Below are 10515 nucleotides of genomic sequence, written 5' to 3' on the forward strand. Positions count from 1 at the left end.
TGTAGCGACATCAAATAAATTGAGCATGCAACATAAAACTATTTGGCTCTAGGATGAAATGTCTTTTTTTATATTTTATAGAAATAATAACTGTTATATATATTCTCTTGAGGAAAGGTTAGCCCTGGTAAGTAAGAAATACACAGTGACCCAGGTATGACCTTGGGAGATGCGTTCCTGGTGGATTGCCAGATCAGGATGAAATGTCTAACCGCAGTTTGAATGAAATTGTCCTAGAAAGCCACCATGAGAGCAAAGTGCTGTGGACGCAGGATGCAGAATCGAATTTGGTCTGCTGGCTGCAGTGCCAGCAGTGGGACAGCGGGACATCTGTCTCGGGCAAAACAGGCTTGGCTGTTCTGTGGCGAACAGACTCAGAATCCATGTGCATGTTTTATGCACATCATGGGCCAACGCCAGTCCACCAGCTCTCCTGAAAGGCTCCCCCCAGCTGGTGACCCAGGCACCAAACACGCTTTCATCTTTTAGTTCACCTGAACAATGTAGAAGATCAACACTGACAGGGGATGCAAGGACAAAGGATCGTGTGCCATTGCTTTAAAACTTGAGTCTCTAAGTGTTTCACAGTACTTCCATTCACATTACATGGACCCAAATGAAGTCACATGTTCCCTAACCTGACCATAAGGCACAGTAAGATGAAACTGTGTTGTGTGACCAGGAAGAAGAAATAGCTTTTCAGTTACGTGGCCTGGTCTTAGCCACAGTTCCTACCCTCATCAACAACATAGCAGTCTCAGTCTTTCTCCCACATATCAGATAAACTCATATCCATGCCTTCTGTGTAGGAAATAACACAGCATTTCTCCACATTGCAGCACCTGGGGACACAGTATCTTTATCCCCTCTATGGCGTCTACAATCAGCTTTTCAAGGCCAGGTGGTCTATGAGCCAAAACAACAAGTTCTCTGCAGCCCACCTCTCACCACAGATCACAAGATGTCTACAAGAAATTTTCTAAATTGGGAAGGGGAGGAACAGGAAACGTATGAGAGTTACAAACTGGAGTGACCAGGAACTGTGACTGCATGCACCACGTGTGACACTGTGTAGCTCTACATGCAGACAGGGGTGCACCTGAGGGGAGGGGCTTACTAGGTTCACTTGATCTTCCTCTCTGGGAGGATTTACCTCAGCATTTTTCCCCTGTAGTGCCTGGTGGAGCCTCTTCCTTGTCATTATGCTCCTCAGTGGCATCTGGAAGGAGTTGCAAAGCATGCACTTCTGGGAAGAGGCTCTCAAAGGCTGCTTCCTATATGTGGGAATTCAAGAATTGATTTTAGCATTTTAACTTAAATAATATGACTTCTATCAAGAGTGGACTTGTGGTTGCCTTGATATCAGAATTCCCTCAAAAGCTCTGTAGACTTCAGACCTATTTGCTTGATACAGTCCTGTGTAGCCAGTAATCATAAGTTATTTTTTTAAAATAATGTTCCATCCTATTATACATGGTTACTTCCCCACCTGCATGCATGCCTCTTTCCTACTCAGTTTAATGATGGATACTGTGGGGTCCCCTGGTAACTGAGATCAAGCCACACAACCCTTGTGTGATCTGTGTCCTGAGTCATGTTAACAGAATTTTTAAAAATTTTTATCATGCCTTATCACTCAGTCTTTAGTTCAAGCTTTACAAGCAATTAATTTTTCCAACTCTGAAAGACTTGGGGTCCTGAGCTCTCTTTCATTTCTGCTTGGGAGCTAATTCTCCCGCAGGCTTGATTGTTCTTCATAATAATTTGTAAATCACAGTTAATAATAAACATTACTAATAAACATACTAGAGCTGTGAAGAATTTGCACATTTGCCAAGACACAAACAGCAAGCATGCAGGTTTACTTCTAGGCCACAGTGGATAGTGGTTTTCAGCAAACTTGCCATGCCCTAAGCAGCAGTTTGGTGTTGCGTTCCATCAACCCTAAAGCTTAATAGATTTGGATTTTGTCGGAGCAGTAACGTACCTGGAGGTAATACTTTCTCTATTACGATAAATAATATTAGCTCCTTTAAAGTCATTCCAAAATCCTCAGTGACTTCATAAAATATACTTAACATTAATTATTAATGTTAATAAAATCATATAATTATTATTCCCAAATAAGAAATCTTTCCTTCATTCTCCATTCATCCTATTGAGTCAAAGTTGATCAATCAAAGCTTGGGATATGTGAAGTGCTCAAAACAAAAAGCAAAACTAGCCATTGTTATCATTACTAATACCAGGAGCCACAGAGCAGTATGCAGTATTTTGAAGAGCATTAAAAGACCCAGTGTGCGAATCTGCTAGGGTGGTGGGTGTTACCACGGCACCAGAAGTGCCACGGTAATTCCTTGTCTGCATTGTGAAGCACAGAGGAGGTGTAGGGTTGGCTGCTTGACTCCTCCGGAGGGTTGGGAGGAAAATGGACCCGGGCTTCTCTGTTAGGTTCAGTTTTTCTGGAAATCTCTGGAGTCAGCTCCGCTCTGCCTTCATCTTCAGTGGTCTTCTCCCTCTGTGCACGTTGCCTCCAAACTTTCCTCCCTGGAAGGACACCAGCCAGAGTGTGCTTGTGCCCATCATAAACACCTCCTGTGAACCGAGTCACCTTAGTGAAGAATCTGCCTGCAAAGGGCGTAATACCCTGAAATGCTGGAGATCAAGATTCAGTAGGTGGGTTTAGTGAAAAATGGTTTGAAGCTTTTCATGAGCAGGATCTACATACTTGTACTAGAAATCAAATGTGCTTTCCTCTCTCCTCAGTGAGCATAATTATGCTTAAATCAGTGCATAATAAGCTGAAGTCTTTCCCTTGCTCCTGTTTCTCTGAGTTCCAGGCTCCACTGTCTTCTGCAGGTTATAATAAATGCAGAACAACCAGGTGCACAGAGCTCACCTTTAGCAAAGCCTGTCTGAGAAAGGGCTTCTTTTGGGTCTTAGCTATGTAAAAACTATAGTTTCACCTGAAGTCTTCTGTTGGGAAATCACATTAAACAAAGGCTTTATCTTAAATAAAGAATCAAGAAAGAAAAGAATCAGGAAAAAGCATGGAGGCATTCATTTAATTAAAATCAACATCTTCATCGTTTTCTGTGTTTATCGGTACTCCATGGCACTGTTCCTTACAGAAGCAAGATGAGCCTCCTTTACTATTCACACTGGGAACTGTCAGCTGCGGCAGGGCTGCACGGAAACGGACCCGTGCTTTGATCACAGACCTTGCCAAAACATAACAGTCTGGTCACCAGACAGTTCCATGGACCTAGGGTGGTTTCCCCCGCAAGACACGGTTGTGGATAAAAAGTGGAGAGATGCAAGTTTGTTTGGCTTGTACCCTTGGTTTTGTTCATTCTGAGGGAAATGAGGAAGGAAGGCTGTGTTGCCCTGAAGTAACAAATATCTAAACTGCCAACCTTTGAGACAATTCCCCTTCACTCAGTTTTCTGAGGTTCTCCTCTTGCGACCATCGTGTTCCCTGCAGCACAGTTTTAAAATACCATCACCTTACTTCTCGCTGCAAGTTCTTTTTATTGCAAGCCTCTTAAAGATGGAGAGGTGAGTTATACATACCCAGAAAGTACATTTGATTGACTAAATGAAGGAATGAAAATCAATGAGTGAGTTGTTGTGGGCCAAATTTATAGTTCAATAGGTATTTCCTCCTCCATTATGATGTAAATCTCACATTAATTTCCTTTCCCGAAGTCTTCTTTCTTTATACTGCTTCCATTTCACGGCATCACTAAAACATAAAGTTATAATCATGACAGTTAACATTATATTATAAATGATTGGCTCTCACAAAGTTATCTGCTTTTTAAGTAAATCTCTATTTTGAATTTCAGTCAATGTGGAAAGACAAAATTAGACAGTAGTCATGTCCATTCTTTGGGTAGTTATCCAAGCAGCAGAACTAGTCCTGAGGAGTGGTCAGGTACATAGCAGATATACAGTATTGAGTTAATCTTACATATGAAAGTCTGGGTTTTGTTATATTTCACTGGAAAGGGAATTTTACCTCACCATTTAAAAAAGGAAGCTCTTCAGTGTTTTTTTACCATTTAAATAGCTCTTGCTGAGGAGGTTGGTTTCTGATGTGAGAAGTGATCCGTGAGCGCAGTTTTCCTGTTCACTCACCAATGGTAGGCCATTTCCTGTCAGCCTGGGAAAAACAGGGACAGGATGTGTGTGTCAAAGACAGTAGAATTCTTACAGGAAAGGAGGACTTAAAAGTTAAATAGATTAACAGTGGCTTTGGGATACAACTGAAACAGAAAATATAACTGATACATCTATTTAGGTCTTTAGTCATTTAAATTCACATTATTGAGAATATTTCAATGAAGTTGTGCAGTCCTACATATGTAAACACATAGTCATGAACTAAAGTTCCCAACATTGTTGAGTATTTCAAAATATCCTTCTGCCAAATATTATAATAAGCATCCATGTTTTTCTGGAAATCCTGAGCCAGTGCTCCATTCTGGTGGATTATTTCCCAGAACTACCAAAGACATGGTAAGAAGGTACCTGCTCTTTGTCCAGACATCTGGATTAGGAATTCTCAATGCACCTGGTTTCAAAGATGAGACTATTTGGTATGGAGCTCTTCACCATCCCAGAGCAGGAAAGGTAATCAGCAAAATTCATTTCAACATTTGACAAATTGTCAACATTATCAAGAACATTTAAAAAATCTGTCTAGGTGAGTAAGCACCACACAAATCAAATATTTAGACAAAGCTCCTACGCTTTAAAAATCCATGGTCTAAGATACAGTACTTAAAAGTAGCATTTAGCAATAAAGAGACATCAAATATAGAACTTGAAAAAATTTAATGATCACTAATGAGAACAAAGAGGCTGAGTGATCGATCAAATTCCCTAAGTGGTGCAGGAATTTAACTATATGAAAATGCCTAGGACCAGGATATACGCTCTCCATGTTTCCAGGGCCCTCACCCATCCCTAAAACTGGCAATGGATAGTTTTTATATCATGCATTTTATTTATTTTTATTAGTATTTTCAGCACATGATGTTTACATTCCTGATGGGGAGTTGATAAAGGTACAGAACACACCTCAATTCCTATTTTCATCCCTTTCCTGCCCCACCTTCCCTGCTGCCACTATCTCTTGGCTGCCTTCCCTTTTGAAAAAGATCTCCCTACTTTGTTATCTATCTTATTTTTTCCTTTATTTATACTTTGAGTTTTTCATAAAAGAGAAACCATGTGATATTTAAGCTTGTGTTTTTGATTTATTGCACTTAATGCTATGGTTTCAAGGTGCAACCATTTTCCTGCAAATGACTCAGGTTTACTTTATTCAGTGGACTCAAAGCTTAAAGTTTACAGTCCTCAGAATAGGTGATATCATCACTGTCTTTCCTCTAGAGAAACAAGCACAATGATAGAAAAGGCACAGGCTTTAAAGGCAGGGAAGGTGGGAAGAAGTCACTCAAAATTTATGCATGCTTTATTAAGCATTTTATAAAACATGAAGAGGATAGAAATATATTGAAGTACAAATAAAACCATAGTCTTCCAAAAGCCAGGATTTTGAAAGGTAAGAGGAAAGCAACACCCTGTCTTGGAGGTCCCCTGGGTAAAATTTAAGTTTGTCTTTGACTCTAGGTAATAAAAATCCAACATGGCTTCACAAAACAGGTATCTCATCCCTTCCTCCACTGGGTGGTGATTCCAGAGACAGTTCAGGAGTAATACACAGAGAGGTATCATAGTTGATGAGAGGCATCATAGTTGGCCTTCCAACTATCCTCCAAGTGTACAGAGTTTGTTCTAATGATTGCAAGGCAGCTTTTTAATACCCAAGCTTCATGTCCCATTTGATGTAGGAGGATGTGGGAGGAGAAGGAACTGCATCCTGGCTTTTGAGCAGTAGCATTTTAGGTTCTGCTGAAGTGTCTCCGGCGGCTTTCCTTTTGTAGCTCATTGGCCTGAATCACATGATACAGCCAAATCTAGTTGGAAGGTAGCCTCATAAAATTAGCACAACCTTGACATGAATAGCATGAACAAGATTAGGGTTCTGTTAGTACAAAATAAGCTGAGAAAAGATTTGGGGTAACCTGTGAGTAGCTAATAATTAAACAACACTTTTTACATGTTAAGCCCTTTACATATATTAACACATTTAACATGCACAACTAGAGTCTGCAGTAGACAGCACGGTGTTTCTATTTTTGTAAACTGATGCACACAAACATTAAATACTGTGCAAAAAATTAACCGCTAAAAAGTAGACAAACCGAGATGTGAACCAGGGACTTTGTCTTGAGTCACAGTGATGATAGTGTGCTATGTATCTGACATCTAAAGAGGTAGATTTACAACTGGCAGGCTCAATGAAGGTAGAAATGATGCAGTGGGCTGAACTGAAAGTCTGTCTGCAAAACTTCACCACCAGAACTCAGGATGAAATTCACACTCCCCATGGACACTTCCGCCCCTCCTCCCGGCCCGCACGACTCAAGAATGCAAGATAAAAGACTCATCTTTCTACAGCTTTGCATCAGTTAAGATACTTTCTGGTATCAGTAACAAAAACCTAACAGAAATGGTTCCAAACAATAAGACATCTCATTGCACAGGAAATCCAAAAGCATAGAACATGCCGAGCCTAGTAAGAACAAGCTTCTACTATGTCTGACTGCAAGTCTCTTTTCTGGTGGCTGGGTTTGTTTTAGGCAGCTTTCCTCATGTGAAAAGTGGAAGACGGGAGAGAAATGCATATTTGCCATTGTCTAATTCTAGAAGGAGAAAGAAAGACAAGATCCCATAATTCTGTCTTAAGAACAAAGAAAGCTTTCCCAAAAGAACTCCAACGAGTTCTTTTCTTGCCCAGAATTGGGTCCTTTGCCCATTCCTAAATTAATCGCTAACAAGGAATATGAAATTATGTCACAGGATTAGAATTAAAGATCATCCCTACAGCATGATGAGCAAATTCCCCTGAATAGTGAGGGCATGTGAGGGCTGAGGAAGCCAGGTTTCTGCTGGGCAGGAGAGAGGCTATGAATGCTGGGCTGAAATTAACATTCAGGCCAGTCATGGTGGTGCATGTCTGTAATCCCAACACTCAGAAGACTGAGACAGGAGGATCGCTGTGAATTAGAGGCCACCCTGCACTGTAAACTGAGTTCAAGGCCAGCCTGAATTGTGTAGTGACACTGTGTCTCAAAAAGACAAAAAAAAAAAAATTTACTGGGACTGTACATATTTGTAAAATTTCAGAACAATAACTTAATGAGAGACTAGAAATCAGTGTCAGAGTTTTCTAGTCGCCAGGAACAAGGTTTCCAATCAGCAATACTGAATGCTAGAAAACAACGGAAGGCTCATTTTCTCTTTCAAATTTGTCAGTGCAAAACATGATTTTTAAACCTAGAATTACATTCCCAGCTAAACAACCAAGAAAAGATCAGAACAAAATAAAGACATCTTCACATACATTTACAGGAGTTTTATTTCACATATTCCATTTCTGAGAAGATTATTTGAGGATAGACTTCAGAAGATTGAGGAAGATAGGATACAAAACATGATAGGAACAATTCAGGAATCAGGATAACCACTGAGCAGTTGGCAAAAAGTGCAATTAGTAGAACAGGTGGGTGAGGAGCCAGAGGAGGGACATGTATCTTTAAGAACAAAAATGAATTGGAACCCAAGCCGTGACCAAAGTGAGCAAGGAACTTAATAATATTAGTAATACAGTGAAGAATATGCATGGTTCATGACAGCAAAAAAGGAGGGCAAATTGAGTGTCAGACATAAACTTGTGCCGACAACTATGTGCAATTATAGAGGATCAATTTTTAAAAAGTAAAATTCATTCAAAATCAAAGAAGAATCTGCATGAAAAGGTGACTATATGATTACAGCAAAGTAATCTCAGGCATGATTTTAACCAGTTGGTGGATGTAAGGGAAGACCATATGTGTGGCCGAGATTACACAAATTCTCTTGTACATGGAGGGGAAGTTGTATCATGGAAGGAAAAAGACTCTTAGCAAGAACTGTTTCTCCAGTGAAGAGGTTCTCCAATTCCATAGTTGGGGTTTGTACATTTTCAACTTGAAGAATTAATGTGAAGACCAAAGATGAAAACAAACACAGTTGCTGAACATAGTGTATTATTGAATTTTACAATATAAGTGAGAAATGCTAGACAGAGATGGAAGAACAATAGAAGGAACATAAAAACTTACTCTGTGTAGTCAGCAGAAATACTTTCTAAATTTGATACAGTAGGGAGAATCTCAATTATATTGTTGAAGAGGTTAAATGCGGTTACCTCAAGTGTAGTGTTCTGAGAGGACAGGGACTATAATTATATGATTCACATAGTAATTCATTTTTAGTTGCTCTAACAAAATACTCAAGGCTAGATACTTTATAAAGAAAAAGAGTTTTACCTAGCTCAGGGCTCTGGAGGGCCAAAGCCTAGTCCTGGCTTCTGCTTGTCCATGGTGAGGGCCTTGTGGCAGATGGCATCACAATGGCAGGGAGAGACACACGGTTGACAGGGAGCCCTATTGCAACTGGTACTCATGAGAATTAACCAGGGTCCTTCCAGATCGACATTCATCCCTTCCAATGGTGCAAACAATGACCAGTGACCTTCCTCCAGGCCCCGCCTCTTACTCCCACCTCACTAAGGGCCGTTCCTAACACATAGGAACCAAGCCATATCCAAATTACAGCACTTTTATGATTCTCCCACTTATGATTTTATTTTACAATATATGACGTATTATTGAGATTAAAATGCATATACACAGTACGAGTAATTCTAAAAACAAAAGCAAAGGTATATTGAAGAGTTTGGGCTGGAATATCTTGGCATAACTGATCTTATGAGCTTGCCTTCTCTACTGAAATTTTGCAATGCTACGAAAAGAGCTTTTTTAAAAAAAATATTTAAATACAAGATGAGAGAGAGAGAGACAGAGATAGAGAGATTGAGAAAGAAACAGCAAAAGGATCAGTCAATAAATTTTTGTAAACCATTGAGAGAGGAAATTGACCTAGTTCATAAGGGAAAGCGGGAAGTTAATTCCCTGCAGGGGTATTCATCAGCACAAGCTGATTTCCATTCACAGGGTGGTGAAAAGGAAGCCACTCTGGAGGCAGAGTGGATGCCTGGAAGTTGGATGTGGGTGAGGCTGGACACAGAGGATTTGTACAGAGTTTAGGTAGGAATCATTAATTCCCAATTTCTACTCTTCTCACATAGAGAGTATTTTTTTGTACAGTTTTGACCAAATAGAGAATGACCAAAATATGTATGAAGTTTTGACCAAAATTTTGACCAAAATAGAGAAGGACCAAATATGTATGAAAACTTTTAACATGAAAGCTAGATGCCTAATCTTTAAGAAAAAAATGTAAAATCAACGAAGCACCCAGGAAACAGAAAGTTTTCATGGAACCAAAGAAATCGTCATAAAGAAATGTATAATTAGTGGCCATGGAGAGGTGTGAAGGAAGGAAACAAACATGGGATACTGTGAAAAGAAATACTTAAGAAATCCAAGAAATTAAAATATGATCACAGGAATTTCAAATTCAGTAAGAGCTCAGATGACAAAACAAAAGGAAAATTTCCAGAAAATAATGCAAGTGGCCAAAAGGGAAAGGAAGAGGAAATGGAAAACAGAAGTAGTCATCCCAGGAAACCCAATCACAAAAATGGAAGTTCTGGAGGAACAAAATACAAGGGAATTTCTTAGGACTGATGACAAGACATAATTTTCTAGGCTGAAATGATCGAAGGAGCTCTTAGCTCCTTGGGGACGGGGCCACTGCAGGGTGAAGTTCCAGAAGAGTGAGGGTGAAGACAGGAAGCTTCCCCAGAGGGGCTGGGGAGGGAGCAGAAGGCTGCATTCGCTTTTGAATCAAGCCTGGGAGAACCACACCAGGCACTAGCTGTCAAAGAAGCACTGCTTGAAAATTGAGAGAAAAAAAACTTCTGACCTAGAATCGATGTTTCTTGACTATCAGCCAGATAGGAGAGCAGAACAAAGAGAAGTGTGGTCTTGTTAAACCTTATTTTTCTCCTAAATATTAAAAATAAATTCACTCATATATACATTTTCTCAGGAAACTATTGAGAATTTGCATCAACAAAAGAGAAAATGAGAGAGAGATAGAGACACAGAGAGAGAACCATGACAGAACAATACAGGATTGCACAGCAATTAAAGAAACCTGACATCCAATAAGGGTAAAACCAAGAGAACTCCCAGGATGATGAAGACATGGAAATTTCAGTCCCAGGAACTGTTACTTTAGAGAACAGCAGAAAGATGAGGGCTCCATAAAGGACACCTCCCTCCACGGGAGACCGGCCTGCACAGTGGGCACCCGAGTCTTGGAGGGGGCTGCTGTATTCCAGTGTGTGTCACACTGGCCAACCAAAGATTCTGCGGGCAAATAGCAATAGGCCACAGAAAACTGAGACAAGGGCAAAGAAAGTCATTATTA

General features: G+C 40.1%; 1 long non-coding RNA gene across 1 annotated transcript; it reads right to left on the reverse strand.

Annotated features, from left to right (window-relative positions):
• Positions 1-1865: 1865 nt before the first annotated feature.
• LOC102024006 lies at positions 1866-8503 on the reverse strand. The gene is made up of 3 exons (XR_260512.2): positions 8445-8503; positions 4062-4165; positions 1866-3745 (listed from the first exon to the last, which is right to left on the reverse strand). It is a non-coding gene; the product is annotated as an uncharacterized LOC102024006 (long non-coding RNA).
• Between the last annotated feature and the right edge of the window lie 2012 nt (positions 8504-10515).

Source organism: Chinchilla lanigera, unplaced genomic scaffold (genome assembly GCF_000276665.1).
Source record: "Chinchilla lanigera isolate Chin_1 unplaced genomic scaffold, ChiLan1.0 scaffold00016, whole genome shotgun sequence".
NCBI lineage: Eukaryota > Metazoa > Chordata > Mammalia > Rodentia > Chinchillidae > Chinchilla > Chinchilla lanigera.